The sequence below is a fragment of the Pristiophorus japonicus genome, chromosome 4 (genome assembly GCF_044704955.1).
Source record: "Pristiophorus japonicus isolate sPriJap1 chromosome 4, sPriJap1.hap1, whole genome shotgun sequence".
In the NCBI taxonomy this organism is placed as follows: domain Eukaryota; kingdom Metazoa; phylum Chordata; class Chondrichthyes; family Pristiophoridae; genus Pristiophorus; species Pristiophorus japonicus.
The window spans coordinates 208,726,497-208,737,958 of NC_091980.1; the positions used below are offsets into that span (position 1 = coordinate 208,726,497).

The 11,462-nt window shown below is 47.6% G+C and overlaps 1 long non-coding RNA gene across 1 annotated transcript; it reads left to right on the top strand.

The window, feature by feature from the left end:
* The first annotated feature begins 4,439 nt into the window (after positions 1–4,439).
* LOC139262291 (uncharacterized) lies at positions 4,440–9,840 on the top strand. Its single transcript, XR_011592938.1, has 3 exons — positions 4,440–5,278; positions 8,654–8,809; positions 9,043–9,840. It is a non-coding gene; the product is annotated as an uncharacterized lncRNA (long non-coding RNA).
* Positions 9,841–11,462: the final 1,622 nt, after the last annotated feature.

The following is an 11,462-nucleotide window of genomic DNA, read 5'->3' on the forward strand; positions in this document are numbered from 1 at the left end:
AGGCTGTCATCTTGGAATACAATGGTTCTGGGAACGGACTTCAGTGGACTCTCTATGTTCCTCTGAAATATTGCTGCAGCCGAGCGAATTCCAAAAGGGCACCTGTGATAAATAAACAGTCCTTTATGCGTTTTAATGCACGTAAGTCTCTTTGACGTCTCGACCAGTTCCTGTGTCATATAGGCCGACGTCAAGTCCAGTTTGGTGAACGACATCCCCCCGGCTAGCATTGTAAACAAGTCATCAGCCTTCGGTAATGGGTACTGATCCTGTTTCGAAACCCTGTTGATCGTAGCCTTGTAGTCTCCACAGATTCTGACTGTGCCATCACTTTTCAGCACAGGAACAATCGGGCTGGCCCATTCATTAAATTCAGCTGGCAATATGATCCCTTCATGCTGGAGTCTCTCTTGTTCGATTTTGACCTTTTCCCTTACATATACAGAACTGCCCGAGCTTTATGATGGACAGGTCTTGCATCCGAGTCCATGTGGATCTGTACCTTGGCTCCCGTGAAGTTGCCAATGCCTGGTTCGAACAGCGAGGGGAACTTGCTCAGTACTTGGGCACATGTATCTTTCTCCGGCGATAATGGCTTGATGTCGTTCCAATCGCATCTGATTTTTTTCAAGCCAGTTCCTGCCGAACAGCGTTGGGCCATTGCCTGGGACAATCCATAGCGGTAACTCGTGAACCGCATGGTCATACAACACTTTAATTGTGGCACTGCCAATCACCGTTATGAGTTCTTTGATGTACGTGCACAACTTCGCATTGACTGGACTCAGCCTGGGCCTCACAACCTTAGTATCCCACAGCTTGTCGAATGCCCTCTGACTCATTATCGATTGACTCGCCCCCGTGTCCAGTTCCATTGATACCGACACCCCATTAAATTTCACGTTGATCATTATCGGTTTGCTCTTATTTAGGAATGAGTAGAATCAATACATTCCTCCTCTGGTATCTTGGATTGCGTATCCGGATCCGCGCTAGTCTGACCATCATCCTCCATGTGGTATGTCGCAGCACGCTTGCTCATCTGCGGACACTTGCACTGGAGATGCCCCACTCTCAGACAGCCTTTGCAACTATATTGCTTAAATCATCACTGCTGGTGCCGGTGATTTTCCCCATAACGCCAACATGGAGAAATCGAATGCATTCCCACTGGCAGACTTTGGGCAGCCGCAGGTTTCGCGTACGCAGTCGGGTAGGCCCTGCCATATGCCGCTCTGCCGAACGCCGAATCAATCATATTTACAGTACTTGCCGAGTTTTGACTTTTCACTGATATCTGCTTTAGACTTCTATCCATCGTCATGCATGACTGAGCGATTGTGATGGCCCTGTTCAAGTCCAACGTCTCCACCGCCAGTAGTTCATGCAGGATCACCTCGTGGTTGATGCCGATTACAAAGAAGTCCCGCAGCATGCCTACCAACACAGCCCCAAACTTACACAATCCTGCTAGACATCTCAGGTCGGCAACGAATTCCGCTGCATTCTGGCCCTCTGAGCGAACGTGCGTATAAAATCTGTATCTCGAGATGATGATGCCTTCGTCTGGCAAAAGGTAGTCCTGTACCAGTGTACACAATTCTTTATACATCTTCTCTGTTGGACTCACAGGCAGGAGTAGATTCTTTATCAGACTATAAATCTTTGGACCGCAAACCGTGAGGAACACCGCCCGGCGCCAATCTGCATCGTGAACCTCCTCCATTTTGTTGGCCACGAAGAACTGGCTCAAACGGCTCACAAAGTCTGCCCAATCTTCTCCTTCCATGAATCGCTCCAACAATCCAATTGTGCTCATTTTTGCATGCAAAGGTTCTTGTTGCCTCATCGCCAAATGTTGTGTATGCAATAACTGTTAGACTGAGTACTGTTTAACTCCAAGAGGTATGACCTTGGCTCTGCTTTATTTAGGCCCAAAGTGACTAATATACAAAATGGCTGGCCTTTTATACTTGGGCTGCACACACGTGCATGCAACCCAATGGTCTCCAACAGTGACGCCATCTAGTGGCTAGTGATCCCAAAAGTACGTACATGACACCTAAGCACACCCAGCACCAGCGCAGATACGCACACCTCGGTGGGTCCTTCACGAGATAGTGTTGAGTTGTCACCTGGTGTCTCACAAATCACAAGTGAGCAAGAGCAGATAGTGGAGACATGGACAGCAGCAGATTCCTCGCCGAAGCTGCATGCAGATGTTCAGCCTTGGGGGCCACCCAGAGCGAGGGCGATCCTGAGGTGCAGGAAGAACTGCAGGAGGCTTTGACAGGTTTTGCGACTGCAATGTCTGAAAATGTGCAGAGAATGTAGGAGTCCATCTCCAATCCCACACGCACGGCAGCATGAAAATTCCAGCCCAACTTTCTATTCCTGATTTATTTAATTAACTGAATTTAAATTCCCCAGTTGCCATGGTGAGCTTTGAACTCATGTCTCTCTGCACCATTTACACCAGTAAACTCCTGACCAATAGTTCATGATCCCCTTTTAAAAAATGTATTTCCATTGATGTCTCATGCAACAGTTTAAGGACATCTTTGCCACAGTCTTTATGTGATGTTTCCAATCACAGTCCCCCCAGATCTGAGTCTGTGCTTTAAGAGCCACTCACCAGGGAGCGAATGCCCAATGCAATCTGCAATCGTGCACTGTCACTGCTAGCTGCAAAACACTGTATCCTCATCCTCCACCCCCTCCAACACCATGGTGGAGAACAAACCTCCACACAGCAACCATCTGGGTTAAAGATCATTGGACCTATGGCAGCCAGCGAAGGTGGGAGTACCAGGTAGTCTAGCACCCATTTGTGGCCCCCACACAAGACCCAGGCTAATGTCTGCGAAAGTAACAGGGGGGCCATGGACAAAAGAAGGCCTCTTAAAATGCCACAATGGAAATACATCAGCGGACTCGATAGCAAAACCCAGGAGCTGTCATCAAATGCTCCGACACAGTACTTTGCACGATAACGCTGCACCGATCCTTCGGGCACGACCTTCGACCTCCTGCTGAGGTGAGTGGCGGAAAGTGTGTGTTGCACAGCAGATTCTCCACTTCGCTCATGTAAATTAGCAAGCGGCACCAAAATACCAGTGCTGCCTGCGCTCTTTTTGCGGGCAGCCATTACCCTTGGTTAGCTATTACGGCAGGTTTCCGGCCTACTCGGATTTACTAGACCTATATACCATTTGGGGCCCACAAAATTGTTTCCCAACTCTCAACTCGCAACAGCAGTCATTTTATAACCTCAAAATGGTTCATCATTGCCAACTGCACAGTCACAAGTAGCAAAAACAGAGCTCTATGCTGTCACCAGTCGGGCTGTCAGATAGTGTTTCTGTTCTCTCTCACCACCCCCCACCTACCCTGGCCTTGACCTAAATATGTGGTGAGCAGCTATTGAATGTAGTGCTGCTGTTACTGTGCTATGGAATGTGTACCATTAGTACAAGAGGTCACAGGAGCAAAGGGCTAGAAATTATTGCATGCTTGACATGTTTTCTGGGTCCAAAATGGGTTCCACGAAGTCGAGTTCTGGGAGCGTGACGGTCTGCGCTGAACAGGCACCGGAAGTGCGTGCGATGCCATATGGCTTCAGGTGTTCGATAGGGATCCTTGGATGCAACAAATGCAAGCATCATTTATATATTTTTAATAAGGGTCCTGTGCCTGAATCAGGAGCCTTTTGTGAAATTGTTATCTGTGCATGCCTGAAATGTCACTTCCTAAACTTGCCCAGTAAATCATTCATGGCAGGAACAATCAGTAAGCAGTTTTCAACAATGGTATTTAAAGGGCAGCAAAGTAAGTCTCTGGTTCATCGTTTTAGGCATCTCGGGTCCTCTGGGGCAGGTTTCTGGCTGTTTCGGCATGTCTTTCTCTGTGAGATACTTTTGCAGAGTCAATTTGTGCAAGAACTGATTCACAGGATTTGCTTGTTCTCAATTGCTGAACATGGGAATGCTGTGAGGCTTACCATTGAGGCTCCTAAATCAGGTGGAGCAGCAGCAGCAAGGAAGGTGGCGAAGATCTACAGAGGCTGCAAGAAGAGGGCTAAGGAGGCAACGGGGAAGGAGGCATTATGACATGCAAATAAAATAAAACTACAAATAAAATGTTGGTACCTGAGACTTTCAGGAGAATTTCTCCTCAATAATTTGCTGTCTTCCAACTCCAGCAGCTCACAGCACTGTTGGCTGTGCTCTTCCTCTACATCCTTCAAGTGAGAGCTGGACCTGTTTCTGGATGGGGCGGAGATCACCTCGAACAAATAGGTAGATACTGTCATATATGTATACTTTGTGTATATACTATGCTGGTACCACTAGAGGGTGCAACGGTGGGAGGCCCAGGCAGGAGCTGTATAAAAGACTGGTCACCACGCAGGGAGCATACTCTGCAGTTACAATAAAGAGACTAAGGTCACAGCAGTTCAAGCACAGCACTAGGCCTCGTGGAGTTATTCTACAGATAAGTAGAGACATTATAGATCCTGCATCACATTAATCAGGACCAGAGTAATCTCCTGGACTAGTTTCGATCGCATAAGGAGGTCAGATAGGAATTTCACAGATTTTTCCCCAAAATTGACCAGGGTGTTTATCTATTTTTTTGTCTCTCCCAGGACATCACATGCTTTCTGGTGGGGTAGGGAGTGTATATATTTTGATTCACAAACTATTGCAGTTGTGAGGAACAGGCTGGATGAGCCAGAGTCTTTGCCTGTCTGTCAGTGTTTGTATCATCTGGTTCCTCGTCCTCTTCTTCATCTTCCCGCTCCATGTCTTCCTCCTCTGGCAGCTTTACCACAACTCCCCTTTTTGTTCGAGGTGATCTCCAGCCCAGCCAGAAACCGGTCCAGCTCTCACTTAAAGGATGTAGTGGAAGAGCACAGGCCAGCAGTACTGTGAGCTGCTCAAGCTGTACAACAGCAAATTATTGAGGAGCAATTCTCCTGAAAGTGTCACATGCCAACATTTTATTTGTAATTTTTGGTAACTGCATTCGACAACGCCTGTTTATATAAACATGCTGCACCACTGGCGGACCCAGAAACATTTTTGTTATGTTCTACTTGTTGAGTTGGACTTTCTTCAAGTACAACAGTGAGCATAGAAAATTCTGTAGATTTTTTTCTATTTGTAGCAAAATCATAACCATATAAAAACAGATTTACAATTTTACTGCAAATTACAAAGGAAACTTTCCCCTACATTTTCTACACTGAAAGCTACCACCTAAGCTTTAATCAAAGGTAACTATCATGTATTCTACTGTCATTGTAACCCACGTATAAGCTGACCTAAGTGGTACACCTTGAGAACATTGACCACAAGGGGGTGAACTTGTGGGAGACACTCCTAACCTGGACTTTCAGGTATAAAAGGGGAAGCTCCACCCACCTTCATCACTTGAGGTCTTGGTAATAAAGGTAACTGGTCACAGAGTGACCTTCTCTCAAGTATGGGCCACGTGTGCATTTATACTGTATAGTGAGGACATATCAGTAACTGTTTCCATGAAACAAAAATTCATTTTCTGATAAAGGTGAACAGTTAGATAGAATGGAAGAGGTTATGTCAGAAGGCTGGATTTTTGTATCCTGACAACTATATGCCGAGGAACCAGTCGAAGCCTTAATGCCCTTCATACATTTAATCCAGTACGGATCAAAATTAATGTAATTTATTGGCACTCGATTAGGTTACCCTTATAATGCAGAGTGAGTGAATAAGCCCTTTCTTGTCAAATCATCAAGGAAGAAGCCAGACCACAAGTCATGCACTAAACACTATTTATTAGTTATAAATCACAACATAAAGTTAAAATTGGATACATAAATGCTTAATAGACATGCATAAATGTAATCAGAGTTTACTATCAGTTGAGTAGCAAATCATTAATGGACAGTTACTTAACAAAGTGAGTAGCAATGGTTCTGTGTACAGGTGCAGCGTCCAAAATCCAGAGTTCCAGAATCCGGACTCCGGACCGATTGGTGGCAGGATCGTCCAGAATCCCTGAAATGTTCCGGAATCCGGTCGCGCCGACCCTGCCAACCTCGGGGTCCCGCCGTTGCCTGACCTTGGGCCTCGCCTCACCACCCCTCGCCTCGCTGCACTTGCCGCCATTGCCCTTTGCTCGGGGCCCCCTCGCCGGTCCACCCGAACACCTCCTCTGCGACGGAGTCCACCCGAATAACTCCACAATGGCGAGGCGCGCACGAATACCTCCATGACGGCAGGTTCCGCCCTAACACCTTCTCTTCGGCGGGGCATGCCCGAACACCTTCTCTTCGGCGGGACACACCCGAACACCTTCTCTTCGGCGGGACACGCCCGAACACCTTCTCTTCGGCGGGACATGCCCGAACACCTTCTCTTCGGCGGGGCATGCCCTATCACCTTCTCTTCGGCGGGGCATGCCCGAACACCTTCTCTTCGGCGGGGCACGCCCGAACACCTTCTCTTCGGCGGGACATGCCCGAACACCTTCTCTCCGGCGGGACATGCCCGAACACCTTCTCTTCGGCGGGGCATGCCCGAACACCTTCTCTTCGGCGGGACACGCCCGAACACCTTCTCTTCGGCGGGGCACGCCCGAACACCTTCTCTTCGGCGGGACATGCCCGAACACCTTCTCTTCGGCGGGACATGCCCGAACACCTTCTCTTCGGCGGGGCATGCCCGAACACATCCTTGGCGGCTGGGCCCCGCCCGACGACCTCATCGACGGGGCCGGCAGCCCAAGCAGCTCCTTGGCGAGCCCCTGCCCCCCTTTCTGACGTTCCGAAATCCGGAAATACCCGAATCTGGGCTCGGGTGTTTCCAAATTTGTGACGTCAGAAAGATGATCCAAAGTCCGGAAAAACGCGAAATCCGGAACGGCCTCAGTCCCGAGGTTTCCGGATTCTGGACGCTGCACCTGTATCAGTATAAATCGGTGCAAATGATTGCTGAGTATTAACTATAGCAGTAACCAGAGGCTGAGGTTCTAAATTAATGCAATTACTTTAAGAGTAATTCCTTAGATAGCTGACAAGTTAACAGCTTTGTTGAACCACTCTGTTTAAAAAAAGACTTGCATTTATATAGTGCCTTTCACAACTACCAGACACCCCAAAGGCTTTACAGTCAATGAAGTACTTTTTGACGTACAGTCACTGTTGTAATGTAGGAATAGCTCAAGTCTAAGTGTGTAATTAATTACGTTCAGAGATTACATAACATCATCCTCACGAACAACGTGATGGAGTCCGTCTCCTTCATTCCCTGGGACACAGGCATTCGCATCGGGTGTGTTGAGTCGGTGAATCCCTTCATAGCAAGATAAACTGTTTCATTTGGATCTTTGTTTCTGACTGAACCCACTTTACATACAAGTGATGATATCTAAGCTGGCTTTGCTCTCGTCTTTCTCGATCTCAGACTACTTGCAATTAAGTGACACTCTTAGCACTGCCTATAGCGGGCTTGTGCAGCCACAATTTAGCTTCTAACCTCTGACACTGTATTTAAAGGTACCTTGTACTGGTAAGGATACCTCTTAAAGCTGTTAGGTAAAAATTCTTACAGAAGAAGAAGAGGAAATCAAAGTCTTCTTCTGATTAAAACACAGAGGGCCCGAAATTGGTCATTACATAAGGTCCGCCCATTTCTCGGCGGTATGCCCGGCGGTGCATCGTTTCAAATCGCCGGCATACCGCCAAGACCAAAGAGCACAATTTTGGTCGATTTTTTTCCAGCAGTATGCCACAGTATGACAGCGGTGTACAGTGGGCGGTAGGTAACATTGTAGTCGATCCACATCGACTTTCTTGTCGATGGACGGTGCGGCACTGAACTGCGCATGAGCGATTTTTTTTTCTCGTTTTTTTCAGAGAAGGTTTTTACTCGCGATTTCGGGGGTCAGGGGACGCCCGCGCATGCGCAGTGAGTTGAAGTCAAAGGAGAGAGAGTGAGAAGGAGCAGCAAGCTAGTCGAGGGTCAGTTGGTTTAATTACAGATTACAGAATTTAAAAATATTCATAACAAATAATAATTATACAGTATCATCAATAATAAGACATATTTTACAAATCAATTATCATAATAATATAAATATAATGGAAATACACAAAAAAAAGTCGAAGTGCAGGAACATCGAGAGGGACGGGAGGTTGAGGGCGCCCACCTTCGGCAAGACAGAGTTACCTGCCCTTCTCGAGCATATCACAGAGAGTTACTCTGAGCTAACAAACGGTGGTCGTGGAAAGCCCCCCCTCAAAGGAGTATAACAGGATATGGGACGAGATCGGGAGGCTGTGTCCTCCACAAGTACCATGGTACGCACTGGGGAAAGGTGCCGTAAGAGGTGGAACGACCTGGTGAGGGTAGCAAGAGTAAGTAATGATTTTATTTATGCACCCGCCATGTGCCATGTACCATGTAAATGTAGGTTCAGTGTCACACGGATGATGTTATTTATCTTAAGGTTATGGCAATGTATTCATGCTTTCAGGCAATAACAAGAGGATCAACATAGTGTTTTAATGTGTGTGTGTCTGTGTGTGTGTGTGTGTGTGTGTGTGAGACCCTGTGATGTTAAATGGATTGAAGATTTTTACTTTCATTTACTTCACTTTCTGCAGAAGAAGACATCTGCAATAGCAGCGGATCAGCGGCGTATGGGGGAGGACCCACAACGCAAGAGCTATTGACAGAAATTGAGATCCGTGCCCTGTCCCTGGTCAGGGATAGCAACCGTGCCACCACCGGCATTGGAGCTGACCCACTCACATAGGATGGTCAGTTCAATACAATTCTCGGTCTGTGTTGCGGTCCTGTCATGTCATGTAATGTAAGTTTATTGCACTGTAATGTTGGCCTCATGTGATGTACTGCAATGTTGGGGGCATGTAACGCAATGCAGTGGTGGACATTCAAGTAAGACTGTGACAAGTCACTGCACTATGTACTCATGTAACCCTGACCCCTCCCCTGGTGTCAAGCATTTTTAAATGTTGTTTTGTACTTCCAGACTCGGACGATTCAGACCACACCGACACAGAGAGACCAGATGACAGACACACTGCCTCCACCTCTGACATCATCCAGCCCTCTCCCAACTTCACCACTGGCAGAGATCAGGAAGACGAAGAGGAAGACGAAGAGGAAGAGCTGCTGATCCTGGAGTTAGTGGAGATGGAAGTGGGGGTGGAGACGGAGGAGGCTACACCAGCTCCATGTGGGCCAGCTGGAACATCCTCCATCACCAAGTCTATATTTAGGGGATTCCCCCATGCCTCCTCTGATTCTGCGGTATCAAGCGGTGTGCAGCAAGGCAGTCCCAGTGTTGCAGCGCCTTTGTCGCAGCGATGGAGTTTGGTGCAGAAAAGGTCGGTTGCTGCATGACAGATAGGCGTGTACCAGGATATGGTGTGTCTGTCACAGGCCAGCATCGACAACGGTCAAGAGCTGCTCAAGGCATTGGCTATGATAGCCACAAACATCATGACTCTATCAGAATGGCAGTAGGAGGATATGTCGCGTCTGATCACCGTAATGGAGCGAACCGCTGACGCCGTCGAAGCCATGCGGGAATTGAGGGGATCGGGAATACCCCGTGCCATAGTAGTCAGGTCAACAGCACCCGAGGGAAGGGAGCTGCCTACATCTTCCACCCTGAAGCCGTGCCTTCCACATTACAAGCTTCTCCTGAGGCCCCAGTTATTGCGCCTGCAATGTCTGACTCCCAACGACAGCAACAGCACTCAGGGTGCGGTGCTGCACGCCGGCTTGGTACCACCACGGAGAGGTCGGGGCTCAGGGGCAGTGGGAAGGGGAAGGGCGAGAGTAAGAAAGGGGGGAATAGTCCCAAGGGTGGTGGAGCATACAGTTGAGGTTGAGGACAGTAAAGGATCTTTTGTTGTAGTTGTTCATTTAATAATTGAAGTTTGATTTTAAAAGTTTATTCAAATTGTTAAAGTTTTGTTAAAGTTGTTATTAAAGTTGTTAAAGTTGTTACAGTTGTTTTATAGTTATAAGTTTTACAAAATTTTAAAATTGTTGTATATTTTTTACATTTTTACATAAACGTTTAATTTAATTTAAGCACTCATGTACAGTGTCAAACTTTTGGGGTAACAGTCATCAGGGTCCCAAAACGCAGCTCTCCACATTCAAGCAAAGCGTTTATTTATGAGCTGCTGACGTAACAATTTTGCAGTGGCATAAACTCCGCCTGCCCTCCGCTGTGGTGTTGGGTGGGGGGAGCGGGGGGGGCCGTGGTGGGGTGATGCTATGTGTTCATCTGGAAGCTCTTCCTCATCCTTACCCCCCACCTCATTTTCCTCTTCTTCCTCCTCCGTCTCCTGCATTCTCTCCCCAGGTGGTCCCGCAGTCCCCTGTGGCAATTCCTGTCCCCACAGGATTGCTAAATTATGCAACATGCAGCACACCACTATGAACTGAGTAACTTGCTCAGGGTGATATTGCTGCCTGTCTCCTGAGTGGTCCAAGCATCGAAAGCGATACTTCAGCACTCCAATTGTCTTTTTGATAATATTACGTGTGGCTATATGGATCTTATTATATCATTGCTCGGCTTCTGTCTGAGGGTTCCGTTGGGGGGGGGTCAGGAGCCAGGTGACGAGGCCGTACCCTTTGTCCCCCAGCATCCAGCATTTACCTTGTGGCTCAGACTTCAACAGGTCAGACACAGTACTCTCACGCAAGATGTGCGCATCATGGATGCTCTCTGGAAAGTTTGCATTCACTGTCATTATGCACTGTGTATGGTCACATGCGAGCTGTATGTTGAGGGAGTGGAATCCCTTATGGTTTTGGTACACCTCCGCCTCTTGTAATGGTGCTCGCACCATAATATGGGTACAGTCAACAGCACTCTGTACCTTGGGGAAGCCGGCAATGCGTGCAAATCCAAAAGCCCTGTCACTCTGTGCCTCCCTGGTCACTGGGAAGTTTATAAATTCCATCTGGCGTGCGTACAGTGTTTCGATTACCTGTTGAATGCACCGATGATTAACGTACTGAGAAATACAGCATATGTCCCCAGCTGATGCCTAAAAAGAGCCATATGCATAAAAGGAAAGTGCCGTAGTCACTTTCATCTCGACAGAGTGAGGTAATGTTGGTGGTACTGGGCTGCAGATCTGCCTTAATGAGCTGGCAAATCTCATTGATCACCTCTTTTCAGAAGCGCATCCTTCGAACGCACTGTCGATCGGTCAGGTCCAAATATGAACGTTTCTCCCTGAAAATCTTTGCGGGTAAGGCCTCCCCCTCCTCATCAGCCTGTGACGTCCTCCATTACCCTGATAACTTTGCTCTGATAACCTTCTCCCATCTGGATCCTCCATTAGACAGGTAGTCAGCAATACAGGCCGAGATAGTACAAGCCCCATTCTTTTTAAATCTCCAGAAGATTTTTTAAGAAAA